A 13,154-nucleotide genomic window follows, 5' to 3' on the forward strand; every position below is an offset into this window, starting at 1 on the left:
ACCTCCCAGGGGAGGTGCCCAGAGCTCCTCCAGTGTGTCCCAGACCTCTGCCATCTTGGAAACAGAGGTGTTTGTGGCACACTGGACTTCTCTGAGTGGCCAGTGCCAGCAGGTGATGTCAGAGGCTCCTTCTGGTAGGCTCTTACCTCTCTTGGTAGCCAATCCTCCTTCCTTAGTAGCCAAACCTCCTTTTCTGGCTATTTAGGGTCTCTGCTTTGGGGAATTCTTCAGATAACGAATGCAAGAACTCATCAGAGTTCCTCTGCATCTCCCTCTTCACCTTCTGCCAAAGGATCGACCGCTGACTGCTTAGGACGCCTGCAAAAGCGCAACAAAGTAGCAAGACGACTACTAGCAACCTTGTATCGCTTCATCCTGCCGGCTTTCTCGACTGTTTCCAGGTGGTGCATGCTCTGGGGGTAGCCTGCCTCCTCTCTGCACCAGGAGCTCTGAAGAAATCTCCAGTGGGTCAACGGAATCTTCCCCCTGCAACTGCAGTCACCAAAAGACTGCATCACTGGTCCTCTGGGTCCCCTCTCAGCATGACGAGCGTGGTCCCTGGAACTCAGCAACTCTGTCCAAGTGACTCCCACAGTCCAGTGACTCTTCTGTCCAAGTATGGTGGAGGTAAGTCCTTCCCTCCCCACACTAGACTGCATTGCGGGGTACCCCGTGATTTGCAGCTGCTCCGGCTCCTGTGCATTCTTCCAGGATTTCCATCCTGCACAGCCAAGCCTGGGTCCCCGACACTCTAACCTGCAGTGCACAACCTTCTGAGTTGTCCTCTGGCGTCGTGGGACTCCCTTTTGTGGCTTCGGGTGGACTCTGGTTCACTTTCCTTCCAAGTGCCTGTTCAGGTACTTCTGCGGGTACTGCCTGATTCTGTGAGGGCTCCCTGAATTGCTGGGTGCCCCCTCTGTTTTCTCCTCCAAGTGGCAACATCCTGGTCCCTCTTGGGCCACAGCAGCACCCAACAACCTCTACAGCTACCCTTGCAACTAGCAAGGCATGTTTGCGGTCTTTCTGCATGGGAACACCTCTGCAAGCTTCATCGCGACGTTGGGCATCCGTCCTCCAAAGGAGAAGTTCCTAGCTCTCTTCTTTCTTGCAGAACTCCAAGCTTCTTCCAACCAGTGGCAGCTTCCTTGCACCCTCAACTGGCATTTCCTGGGCTCCTGCCCACTCTCGACACTGTCACTGCTATTGGACTTGGTCCCCTTGTCTTACAGGTACTCAGGTCCAGAAATCCACTGTTGTTGCATTGCTGGTGTTTGTTCTTCCTGCAGAATCCCCCTATCACGACTTCTGTGCTCTCTGGGGGTAGTAGGTGCACTTTACACCTACCTTTCAGGGTCTTGGGGTGGGCTATTTTTCTAACTCCCACTGTTTAATTACAATCCCAGCAACCCTCTACACGATCACATAGGTTTGGGGTCCATTCGTGGTTCTCATTCTACTTTTGGAGTATATGGTTTGTGTTGCCCCTATACCTATGTGCTCCTATTGCAATCTACTGTAATTTTACACTGCTTGCATTACTTTTCTTGCTATTACCTGCATAATTTTGGTTTGTGTACATATATCTTGTGTATATATCTTATTCTCATACTGAGGGTACTCACTGAGATACTTTTGGCATATTGTCATAAAAATAAAGTACCTTTATTTGTAGTGCTTCTGTGTATTGTGTTTTCTTATGATATTGTGCATATGACACCAGTGGTATAGTAGAAGCTTTACACGTCTCCTAGTTCAGCCTAAGCTGCTTTGCCATAGCTACCTTCTATCAGCCTAAGCTGCTAGAAACACCTCCTCCACACTAATAAGGGATAACTGGACCTGGCACAAGGTGTAAGTACCTCTGGTACCCACCACAAACCAGGCCAGCCTCCTACACATTGCCATCAGGGCAGGAGTCTTTCTCAGTTTATTTATACACTCACTTTTAATTAGCATATCACTAAAGCATGATGTGGTAACACACTGTCATTTACATCAAGTAAGTTTCCAAGAAATGTCCAAAAACCTTCTCATTAACTTGCAGCTTTACTGGTGAAACTATGTAGTGTTTTAACACTAATCTGTGAAAACTGTGTTTCAGAAAACATATTTATCATTTGTAGATCACCAAGTGTTCTGATTTGTTTTCATCCTATTCAAATATTTATTTTCATCAAAGAGAAGTACAAAAAATGGGCTTTCCCAACTACTGAAATATATTTTGAAATGTTTGTACAGTTTTCTTAGGGACTGATTTAGAGTTTGGTGAACAGATATTCGTCTACCATATTACGATACCATTATATCATATTACATATGTTATATCCCTGTATGGCAGATTGGATATCTGTCACGTTTGTGATAGAGTAACTTGTCCACCAAACTCTAAATCAGGTCTTTAGTTACTTAAATGTTGTGTGTTAAGAAACACCCTATAGCCTTTCATTCCATACTCTTTGTACAGCAGGTTAGACAGTTCACCTTACAAAGTCCTGTAACTCTGCAGTCAGAAGGAAAAGTAATTGTAAGAATACAAACTAACTTTTGACCTCTGTCTCTGAATGCAGAGCAAATGTGACAAGATAGGAACAAGTTTTAACGGTGTCCTTTCTGCTCTTTCAATTTCTTGCTGAACAGAACACCTGTTCTTTTTCAACACAACACAAGGAGTGAGTAAAATCCATAGGTAGCTTGACCTGATAAAATATGACTCGCTGTTAGTAATGGGGTTTCTGGTTGGCTAGGGTATGCACTTAAGCCCTGCAGAACCAATCCACTCTAGTCAGGGCAAGGGAGTTACACTTCAAAGATAGCCCCTGCTCATCCCCTTGGTAGCTTGGCACGAGAAGTCAGACCTATCCCAGAGGCAATGTTAACGCGTTTGCACAACACAAACAACACATGTGATACACTATCCCCACTATCCCCACCACGAAGGAACACAACACCAGGGTACATAAAAATAAACTGTATTGTACACAACATTATTAGGCCAAACAACATGTCAGTAAAACCCTGCTACCCAAGCAGTTGTCAGTATGTTACACAATACTGTTACTCTGCAGAAATCAGCAATAGACACACAGGTTGCTAATTAGTCTGCAACATAAGCAGTAGACAGGAAAACATTAATATAGTAATGCACTTGTCATAAAAGTATCATATATGCCCATGCTAGGAACATTAGGAACATATGGCAAGACATGAAGACATATTAGTATAAAATGCCCATAAAAGGAACATTATCAAATATATGGCACATCATAAAAGAAACAGGTTAACATAACATTCCCAGCATTCCCATTAAGGAACATTAGTATGGGTCCATTTAAAGGTACCTGTCTTTACGTGCAAGGCACCTTCAGTGCCACGAGGTAAAATGTGGGGGCCGCTCTGGTGATCAGGGGGAAGGGAGCGGCACGCACCCCCCCTGTTTTTATGAAGGGGCCCCTCCTTGAGACACGGGGCCTCACACCTCGGGCCATGACCGACCTTCCTAAATGGGGGGTAGAGCAACTAACCAAACAATAGGCCAATCGCTGAGGGGGGCCTCTGATGAGGCTTGCACCCCACCCGCAGTGTATCCACCCCACCCGAGGCTTGTGATGCACGAGCCTCGACCAGCCCTCCCCTCGGGGGCACCGCTAGGAGCGTGCACACTCCAGATGTCAAATCTTCATGCCCGGGAGGCACCAAACAGAGCAAATCACTCACGCTTCGGGAGAACTGCCCTCCTGGGCTGCAGCAGTGAAATTGCCACGGCAACACATTTCCAAAGTGCAAAACAAAGAAAAAGAAAGCGCTCACCAGGTGCTGTGGCAGGCTGCCAGAGGAAGTGCTCCCAAAGTGCCAGGAGCAAAAAAAATGCTTCTTCCAGGGCTATGTCAGGAAAATGAAGTGCTCCTCCAGGCGCTATGCAAGTCAGTTGCAGGAGTCAGGGGTCACAACACCCAGCCCTTGGGAAACACAAGGATGGAGCACAGGTGGCAGGGCCCAGGCGCAGGCCTGGAAAAAGGGAAGCAGACAATGGCAGTTTCTCCAAGTGAATCAGCAGATCACAGGTCGGCACAGCAGCAGCAGTCCAAGGTGGTTCCTGCTGAGTCCCTCCAGCAGCCTTCTGTGTCCGTTTTCAAATACGTTAAAGTGTTCCCAAAGTGTTCCAAATTGTGGGGAAAAATCTCCTGTACTTAATCTCAGTTTTGCAAAGGTTTAACAAAGAAGGGGAGACGAGGTTTCAACCAGTTACAACTGGCTCTGGGAATGCCCCCTCTCTTCTCCATCACAGGCTCCAAACATCAGTTGAGGGTAAATGAGCCCTTTGTATGAGGCCAGGGCACAGTCTTTACAGATGCATAAGTGCCCCACCTCCTCCTCATAAATCAGACAATACCCTACCAGACAAAAGGCAGGGCATTTCCAATGCAATGCTATGAGAAGGCAGCACTCACAGCAGTGAGAAACGAAATAGGCTGTTTGTCACTACCAGGACAGGCCACGCAACCAGGCACATGTCCTGTCTTCTACATAGCTAGCACCCTGCCTATACGGCTAGCTAGGGCCTACCTTAGGGGTGACTTGCATGTAGTAAAAGGGGAGTTCTAGCCCTGGAAAGTAAATTTAGATGCCAGGTCCCTGTGGCAGTAAACTGTGCATGCAGGCACGGCGCTAGCAGGCCTGAGAAGTTTTGAAAGGCTACTTCTGTGGGTGGCGCCAGCAGCGCCGCAGGCCCATTAGTCACATTTAATTTACAGGCCCTGAGTATATAAATTACACTGTGCAAGGGACTTACAGGTAAATTAAATATGCCAATTAGGTATAAGCCAATCATACCAACATTAGAAGGGAGAGAACCTGTACTTTAGCACTGATCAGCAGTGATAAAGTGCTCAGAGTCCAAAAGCCAACAGCAAGAGGTAAAAATCAATAGGAGGAAGGAAGCAAAAAGTCTGGGGATGAACCCACCAAAAGGCCCAGGTCCAACACTCACCATAACAAGTGGGCAAGTGGATTTTGGGAGGGCTTCAATGAAACTTATTTCATATTGAATTAGAGGTGGGTAAACCACGAAAGGTTTAAACCTGGCTCAAGCCTGAACCCTAGCTCTGGCTCAGCTGTTGGAACCCTGAACCCATAACAAGCTGAGCTTTCATATGGCTTCTGTTTGTCATCCAATGCTCAGCCCATGATGTGGCGTTATGGCAAAAGCTGTCAACTTTGTGACTGGGAAACCAGTTTCAGGTCTCAACACTGGCTCAACATTCTGTGATTCTGGGCAAACCACTAAACCTAGCCCTGCTAAACAAATGTGACCTTGTGCAATGTAACTGATGCTGATGTAAAGTGCCCCAAAGTCGTAAGGTTGAGTTTGCACTAATACAAACTGCAGAAAAATGCACAGAAATAAAACAGAGTATTAATATAAAAATGAGAAAAATATATACCAGTTCAACAAATCAGTACTACACGCAAATAAATAAAAACATTGATAAGAAGATCTTTCTAAGAGAAGATATTTCAATCTTTTATAGCAGCAACACAATTAAGTCATAGTTTAAAACACTAAAACCGCTCACTACGAAAAGGGAAATGGCATCAACACATTAAGAGGCAGATTTAAGAGCCCCTAGGCCTTCAGTGTGCCACATTAGTGTTATTTCTTTACGCTAATGTGGCACAAATGAGGCCTAAATTGCTGTGCCATATTTATTAAGTGGTGCAATGCCTGCGTTCTGCCACTTTGTAACTGTTTGAGCTACATTGTGCCTGTATCAGGTATAATGTACGCAAAGGGGATGTTCCCCTATTAGGGGGGCTGAGAAAATGGTGCAAAGAAATCTAAGAAATTAGTCAGAGCAGGCGTTAAAAGGAGGCACACCATTGTTTACAATGGGCCTCAATGGGCTTTCCAGGATTACCGTCAACATTTTTTGCGCTAATCCTGCAAAGCTATGAATGCCTCAGATGAGGGGAATGCTTGAACCCAAAAAAGCATTTGGTCAAGTACCCCATGCCTGGCTGTTTAAGCATTCTTTCCTCCTCCTGCTCTCGATAGATAGACTTCAGTTTGTTTTCTGTAGTAGATGTAATTGATTCACATGCTTAAGCCATTGTAACAACTCCACTCCTTGCTGCCAGGTCGAAACATCTTTTACGCATTCCCTATAGTGAACTAATACAGGGGTGTGCCAAAGTTGTAGCAAAAATAAGATTGACTTGAGGTGAGTTAAAGGGGCTATGGACCAAAAACCCAGATCTTGTCTGAGAGCAAGTGGGGAGCTTTGGGTAAGATTAGGTACCACTCTAATAAATTTGTTTTCTGCAACTTCCAGGGTGTTTAAGTTACTGTAGTCCCAAAATTCAGGATATGCTGCTGCACCAGAGCTTTAGCCCTCCAAACTTTAAGAATTGGAGATATAGAATGGAAAAAATTCTTATTAGCAAACTTTAAGAAAGTAGCTGCCCTTTGATTCAATATAAGAGAGATATTTGTAACTAGATTTGTCCATGTATTTGAGCAAGATAAGTGGATGCCAAGATAATCAGAATTGGGCACTTTATCTACTACCTCCCCATCTAGGATACTTGCCCCTCTAAAACCTCTGAGGGTAGATGGCCCTTATACTTTGTTTTATTTCCATTGATTTTCACACCATGGTCATCACAAAATTTGTCCAAGAGGGTTTGATACTAGCAATGTAACATCTGCAAACAACAATGCCAGAACATTACAACTCCCAAGTACTGGAGAATCATTGTCACAGTCCATTAGATAATCTATACATCTTTTAATAAACAACAGGAACAGTGTACAGTCAAGAACACAGCCTTGCCTTACGCTCTTGTCAACACTGATGGGGTCGGAGATTATCCATTTAGATCCCAACGGACTTGTGCAAATTAATCACAGTATACCCGTGCAATGATATCAAGAAGGGGACCAGAAAGCCCAAGAAGCCTAGAAGCCCTAGCTCTCCAAGAGTACTTTAAAATGTATCTCTGGGGACCATGCCGAATACCACTTTTAAATCAACAAATGCAGCATAAAGACTTCCCTTCTTGAGGTAAATTTCCTTCCATCTAATTAATTGATACCTGATTGTCTGGTCCACAGTGCTAGTCTATGAGCGGAATCCTGCTTGAAATTGAGTCAATATCTCAACTTTCAAAATATTTTGTGACTAATGTCTATCGAGCTAATTGGCTGGTAATTAGCAAGATCTGTTTTGGAACTTTTTTGTGGATGCAAATAACTTCAGTGCCTTTCCAGGATTCAGGAATATCAGCTCCTGCCATTGGTGCATTTGCCACACAAGTGAGGTAAGGAGTCCTGATGTCAGGTTCGGAAATAAAAAGCTCTAGTGGAACAAGGTCCAGGCCAGGGGCCTTACCAACATTCTGTGATTTAGTGGCAAGGTTAATTTCAGTCATTCACCCATTATCTTTGAAAGTCTCAGGCTCAAACAGGGTTAAACAAGATATAGCAACTGTTAGGAGGCCACACTCGGTGGGCACTTCTGTAGAAGAGTGAGGTGGCAAACTACTGTACAATGAGCCAATCCTGCTTTATTATGAGAGATTCTGGATTCATCCTTGACGTAGTCACACCATCAGATATCACATGCCAAAAAACTGACTGGTGCCCTGGCGCACAGCTGCCAAAATATCACTCCAAATATCAGGGTCCCAGGTAATTTTGGCATGAATTTGAGCTAGTGTATAGGAGGCTCTAGCAGATTTTATTACTGATTGGAGTCCACCCTTGTGAGAATCGATAAGGTGTTTCTTAGCTAGTCTACAGTCACTATTGAACCAAATAGGGACAGATTTGGAAAGAAAACTCTTTGAAAATAGAAGGCTTGGTGAAAAAACATATTTTCATTTCATGAAACTCCTTTACATGGAAATTCATAATGGAGTTAGGATCTAGCTCTGGCTATACAATTTGAGGTAGTATGTAGGTCAGATCCTGGTAAAGTTTAGCTTATGCACTTATCTTTCACTACACTCTGCCATCTGACCTTCATACAGTTGTTACTACCCATACATCAAATCAGGGTAATTGCTGCATCTTACCTATCCTAACTGAGTTGCCACGAAGGATAATAATCAAAAGGAATGGTCACGCTTGAATCTAGTAAGAACTTTCATATCAGTAATCTTTTCCAAATTTATGCAGTTTTGTTAAGAGTTCCTTCTAAAGGTGGGCTGTCTCGCTATGTCCTCTTCGGATCTACCTTTGCAAGCTCTCAATTGGCAGTACAGACAGAAGCCCATCAATTTTAGGAGTTGTCAAACTGGGGCCAGAAATGTGGGGAATGTCCAAGTATTGGTCCTCATTCCCTGCAATTTTATTCAACAGTGTAGAGGGTTCAAAAAGCAAGTTAAAATCTACAGCCACAATCGTGACTGCCTTCTTCTTAGATGTTGAAAGAATAATATCTCTCAAGAGATATAGAACCTGGAACTCTGCTGTATTGAGAATACTTCTACAATATGTATTAAAGAGAATGATATTTACATTTTCCCCTAGAGTTATCTCAAGACCGAAGAAATCAGGTGAATCAATTGATATGTTGTTGACCTGGCAGTCCAATGAGATTTTAAGAGAGGCTTCCTAAGGGTCTACCTGCCTTTGACTTGAGAGCTGGCATAGCCTTGTCTATAGGAAGGATCAATCTCTCAGGTTTCCTGGAATAAGGGAAGATCAAGCATGTCGATAAAAGCCGCCCATTTCCTTTGGGTGCAATTATTTACTAGCCCAGCTCTATTCCATGTAACCAGAGAAAGATCATTGCTATTGTTAGGCATGGTTCCGGCTTGTATACTCTTTGGATGGAATGAGGGGAATATTCTGCTGTGGGCTTGTGTGAACACTTGTAGAAGGAAAGAACATTTCTATATGAAAAGAATAGATTGTATCTCCTATAGCCACCATTGAGAAGGTTGGAGAGTTAATAGTGGTAACCATAGAGGAAACACGCGTACTTCTTGTTCCAATGAGTGTCAGCAAAACTACTTTGTATTTCTGTAATTGGTGGGGGTGGTGTAAAAGGGGACACCCTGGGCCACTGCAAAAACATTGCTGAAACTTTCAGTGATGCTATGTTCAGATGAAAGCTTTCGGGTATAACCGTTGTACATTGCCAGAAACCCTTGTTAGCCCAGTCAGTCCACTCAGAAGAAGGGAGATGATACTTGATTTTGCTTAGCTCTCTGCATTAATGGAACTCTTGGTTTCAGCTGTATTTGGGAGTGTGTAGGGATAAGGGTTCGCAACTGTAAGGACTGCAAACCATCAACAAATGCAGAGAGAGAAAATTGAAGTCCGATACAATCAGTGCTGTCTGCATGGGATAGCCGGAGTGGCCTGGCTATGTCTGAATGGATCACACTATGGCATTTCCTCACATCCCTGATCCAATAGATCATTTCATGTTTCAGGGAGGTCTCCTCTTCTTTAACAAATGGCAGTGGCTTGGGAATGCCCATCATGTAAATCATCCTAGTATGGGAATAATCATTGTTATTAAGGCTAATTGGTGTGTAGATTGGTAAAGGTGATATTTGAGAAGGGACTAATTCTTACACAACAGCTAACTTTGGAGGAGGAGGATTTGAAGCATCGAGATAGGCTGGATTTAACTCGGATCCTCTCATTCTTCCCTCAGGTCATAATTGTGACCTGTGGGACGATGAATTATACCTGCAGTATTGGCAAGATGGTACTGGACCCTGATCGAAACAGTGATGGAGAGTTCCACTTGCCAGAAGAAATCCGGGGAGAATGCTTGCCAGGATCACAGATAAGAGAATTATGGCAAGTATCTACTACTTTGTTGTACTCTACAGTTAAACCCCCCTATCTAAGAAGGAATCTTTTGTTTTCAATTCACAGGGCCTTTTGGTCCCCAGAGAAGCTGTCCAAATTAAAGAAAGGTACCTCGCTTAACTACAAAAAATGTGATCTGGAATCAGCAGGTGACCTACATAGGTTCTGGGAGTGTCCACAGCTCAGCATGTTTTGGAAGGGGGTCAGTGAAATAGTTAACAAAATCTATGTAAGAAATGGATAAGTGCCTATCCTCCAACGGCGCTATAGTGGAAAGATTTGCTATTAGATAATCTAACGCTAGATGTAAGGGGGAATGAGGAAGCATATAAGAAATATAGATTCTGGGATTCATTGAAGAGATGGCTAGAACTGCAATAATTGGTTGGTCCTATGATTACACCAAGTGTTGGTCCCTGTAAACGCTTTGAAGGTGCGTCTTTAAGGTCTCACTAATCAGAGATGTGGACCACCCCGGACAGGAGCCTCTAAGGGGAGATTGATTGCTAATTGAATTGATCATCTTGATGAGGTCTCCAGGCTATAGTAGTGCCGTAGAAGTGAATGAGGACAAAAAAAAAAACCTTTGGCTGAATATTGCAGAGCATCAACTCTCTACCTGTTTCCAAAACACTCAACTCCACACATTCTCACAACTACAGTTCATTGTGCAGTCACAGTCATTACATCACACAACATACTTTTAGTCATGAACCTTCCTCTTTATCACTGTCATCCTCACTTGGCATTTCATGATTCTCACCCACTGGCACTGCAGGCTCCCGCTCCTCTGGGATATTCCTCAGCAGGGCAATATTGTGGAGCATGCAGCATGCCGCAGTGATCTGACAAACCTTTTGCGATGAGTAGAGGAAGGCTCCACAGGTCAATCAGGACAGCAAAATATGGCCTTCAGGAGCTCAAAAGCCCTCTCCACTGGCCTCCTTGTTTTTCCATAGGCCTCAATGAAACAGACTTCTCCTGGCATAGTTGAATTCCTCAGCGGCATCAACAACCAAGGATGGTTTTGATATGCTGAGTCTCCTGTTGAGGAATGGGACATAAGTGCAACAATGAGTCACTGAGTTCATGATTGTAGCACCTGACATTGCTCACACACAATCAGGGCAGGCATGGCTCGCCAACCAGCCAGCTCTATCTGGTCACAGTTGTGACATCAGCTGGGGTATGGTGCTGTTCCACATTAAGAATGAATCATGGGTTGAACCTGGATAATGGGCACAGACATGTGAGATGTAGAGATCCACCAAACAGACAACTTGCACATTGATGTAATGGAAGTTCTTTATGTTGCGATAGACTTGTTCAGTGGCCTGTAGTGGCACCAAGCCAACATGTGTGCCATAAATAGCCTCCACCACATGTGGGAGGTGGCCAAAACCAGAGAGGCCAGGATTCACATTGGCTAAATCCTTCTGTCGTGGGAGCTTGATATAGCTGTCACTGTGTTTAAACATTGCTGAGAAGAAATCCTTCAACAGCAGACTGAACAAAGGTTGGGATATACCAGCAGATAGGACCACTGTATATATTTGAAGGACCCTATGGCTAAGAGGTGCAATACTCACATGACTCGTACAATAGGTGTCATTCTGTTTGGATATCTGATAGCTGGCATCAGATCTAGCTCGAACTGATGGCAAAAATCCAGTATTGTTTGCCTATTCAGGCAGTAGTGCAGGATGATATGGCATTCTTCCATGGTCTGAAGGTCTGGCAGGGGACGGTACACAGGAGGTTGTCACATCTTTCCTCTTCAAGGGTACCTATGTGTGACAAGACATGAGTTGTGACATTAGGCAGTTTGTCGACAGCAATGTACATGATGCATGCCAATGATAAAATTTGACTAAGCATTTCTGACTTGATAGAAATGACACCCAGTGCACATCACTGCTGCCAACTATACAAGAGTCACATGTGACCCCCCAGGGTTTTAACACATGTCTAACACATGGATTTTGACAAAACCCAAAATTTACAGCACAATGCCCCTCTAAATGTGATTGTATATTCTGACTGTCAAAAAGACCGTTAGCGGTGGTGGATCATGCACCGCTGTAAAATGCCATTTGTGTCCTGAAACTACAATGGTGGTTGAGTAGAAGGATATACATGGCAAGACATGATAAGGATGTTTGTATGCAACCAGCATGCAACCAGCATGTATCGTAGGTGTGACACAGTTCAGAAAGCCCAATGCACCATTTCAGGCCACCAAAATAGTGGACACCTGACCACTCCACTGGACATTAGGAACCACAAGCGACCGCTGGCAGAAGTTGTCATGGTGGTAGGTGATCGCAACCAGAGTGGACACAGCCATAGGCTAACATTGTTGTCAGTGGCAGTCACGGGCAAATGGTTGTGTCCACCGGCAGTGAGGACCGTGTATGTGGGGATGTAACTGAGACTGACATGTTGTGCACTTTCACTCAATTGATTCCTGACACTGCTACAAGCAACACCTCCATTACCTGAGCTGCTGTGTCCCACCTCTGGGAGCAATCATGCCACATTCAGCAGGTAATAGGACCCCTGCCTTCTCTCCAGAGGATTTGGAGAGGCTTGTCAATGAGGTCCTACCCCTGTATGACCAGCTCTATTTTTCACCAGAGGAGCAGGTTAGTACCTCATGTGCACAATTTGCTCTGTACTTCACCATCCTTTCCCTCCTTGTAGGCTGCAGTGTGCCCCTGTGTTTTCTTAGACTTCTTGAGTGTCTGTTTTTGCAATCTGTGTGGCATCAATGGGATGTACATGGTGCAGGTATTGGTTGCCAGTATTTAGGTTCAGTCACACTGTGTTGTGTTAGGCATTTTGGGGTTTAGATCCTCCTTGTGTTGGATGCATATAGCTAGTTAAGGAGACTTTACTGCCATCTACAGACATTTAGGGGGTCATTCCAACCCTGGCGGTTGGTATTAAAGCAGCGGCCAACCCGCCAACAGGCAGGCGGTAAAAAAAATGGAATTCTGACCATGGCGGGAACCGCCAACGGAGACCGGCACTTTAATACTCCGACTGCCACGGCGGGACAAACAAACAGCGCGGCGGTCACCGCCAACAGACAGGCAGGAGCCAATGTACCGCCCACCCTATCACAACCCACCAATCCGCCACCTTTTCCGGGCGGTAGCCCCGCCGATAAAAACACGGCGGAAACAGACATTACGAACGGAAAACGCTCACCTCTACACACTCCACGAGGAATCTGGACAGCATGGAACCCAAACTACACATCCTACCAGCTATTGTCTTCCTGCTCCTCTACCAGGAGCACGAACGCCGGCGCAGAAGACAC

Source organism: Pleurodeles waltl, chromosome 8 (assembly GCF_031143425.1).
Source record: "Pleurodeles waltl isolate 20211129_DDA chromosome 8, aPleWal1.hap1.20221129, whole genome shotgun sequence".
NCBI classification, from domain to species: Eukaryota; Metazoa; Chordata; class Amphibia; order Caudata; family Salamandridae; genus Pleurodeles; species Pleurodeles waltl.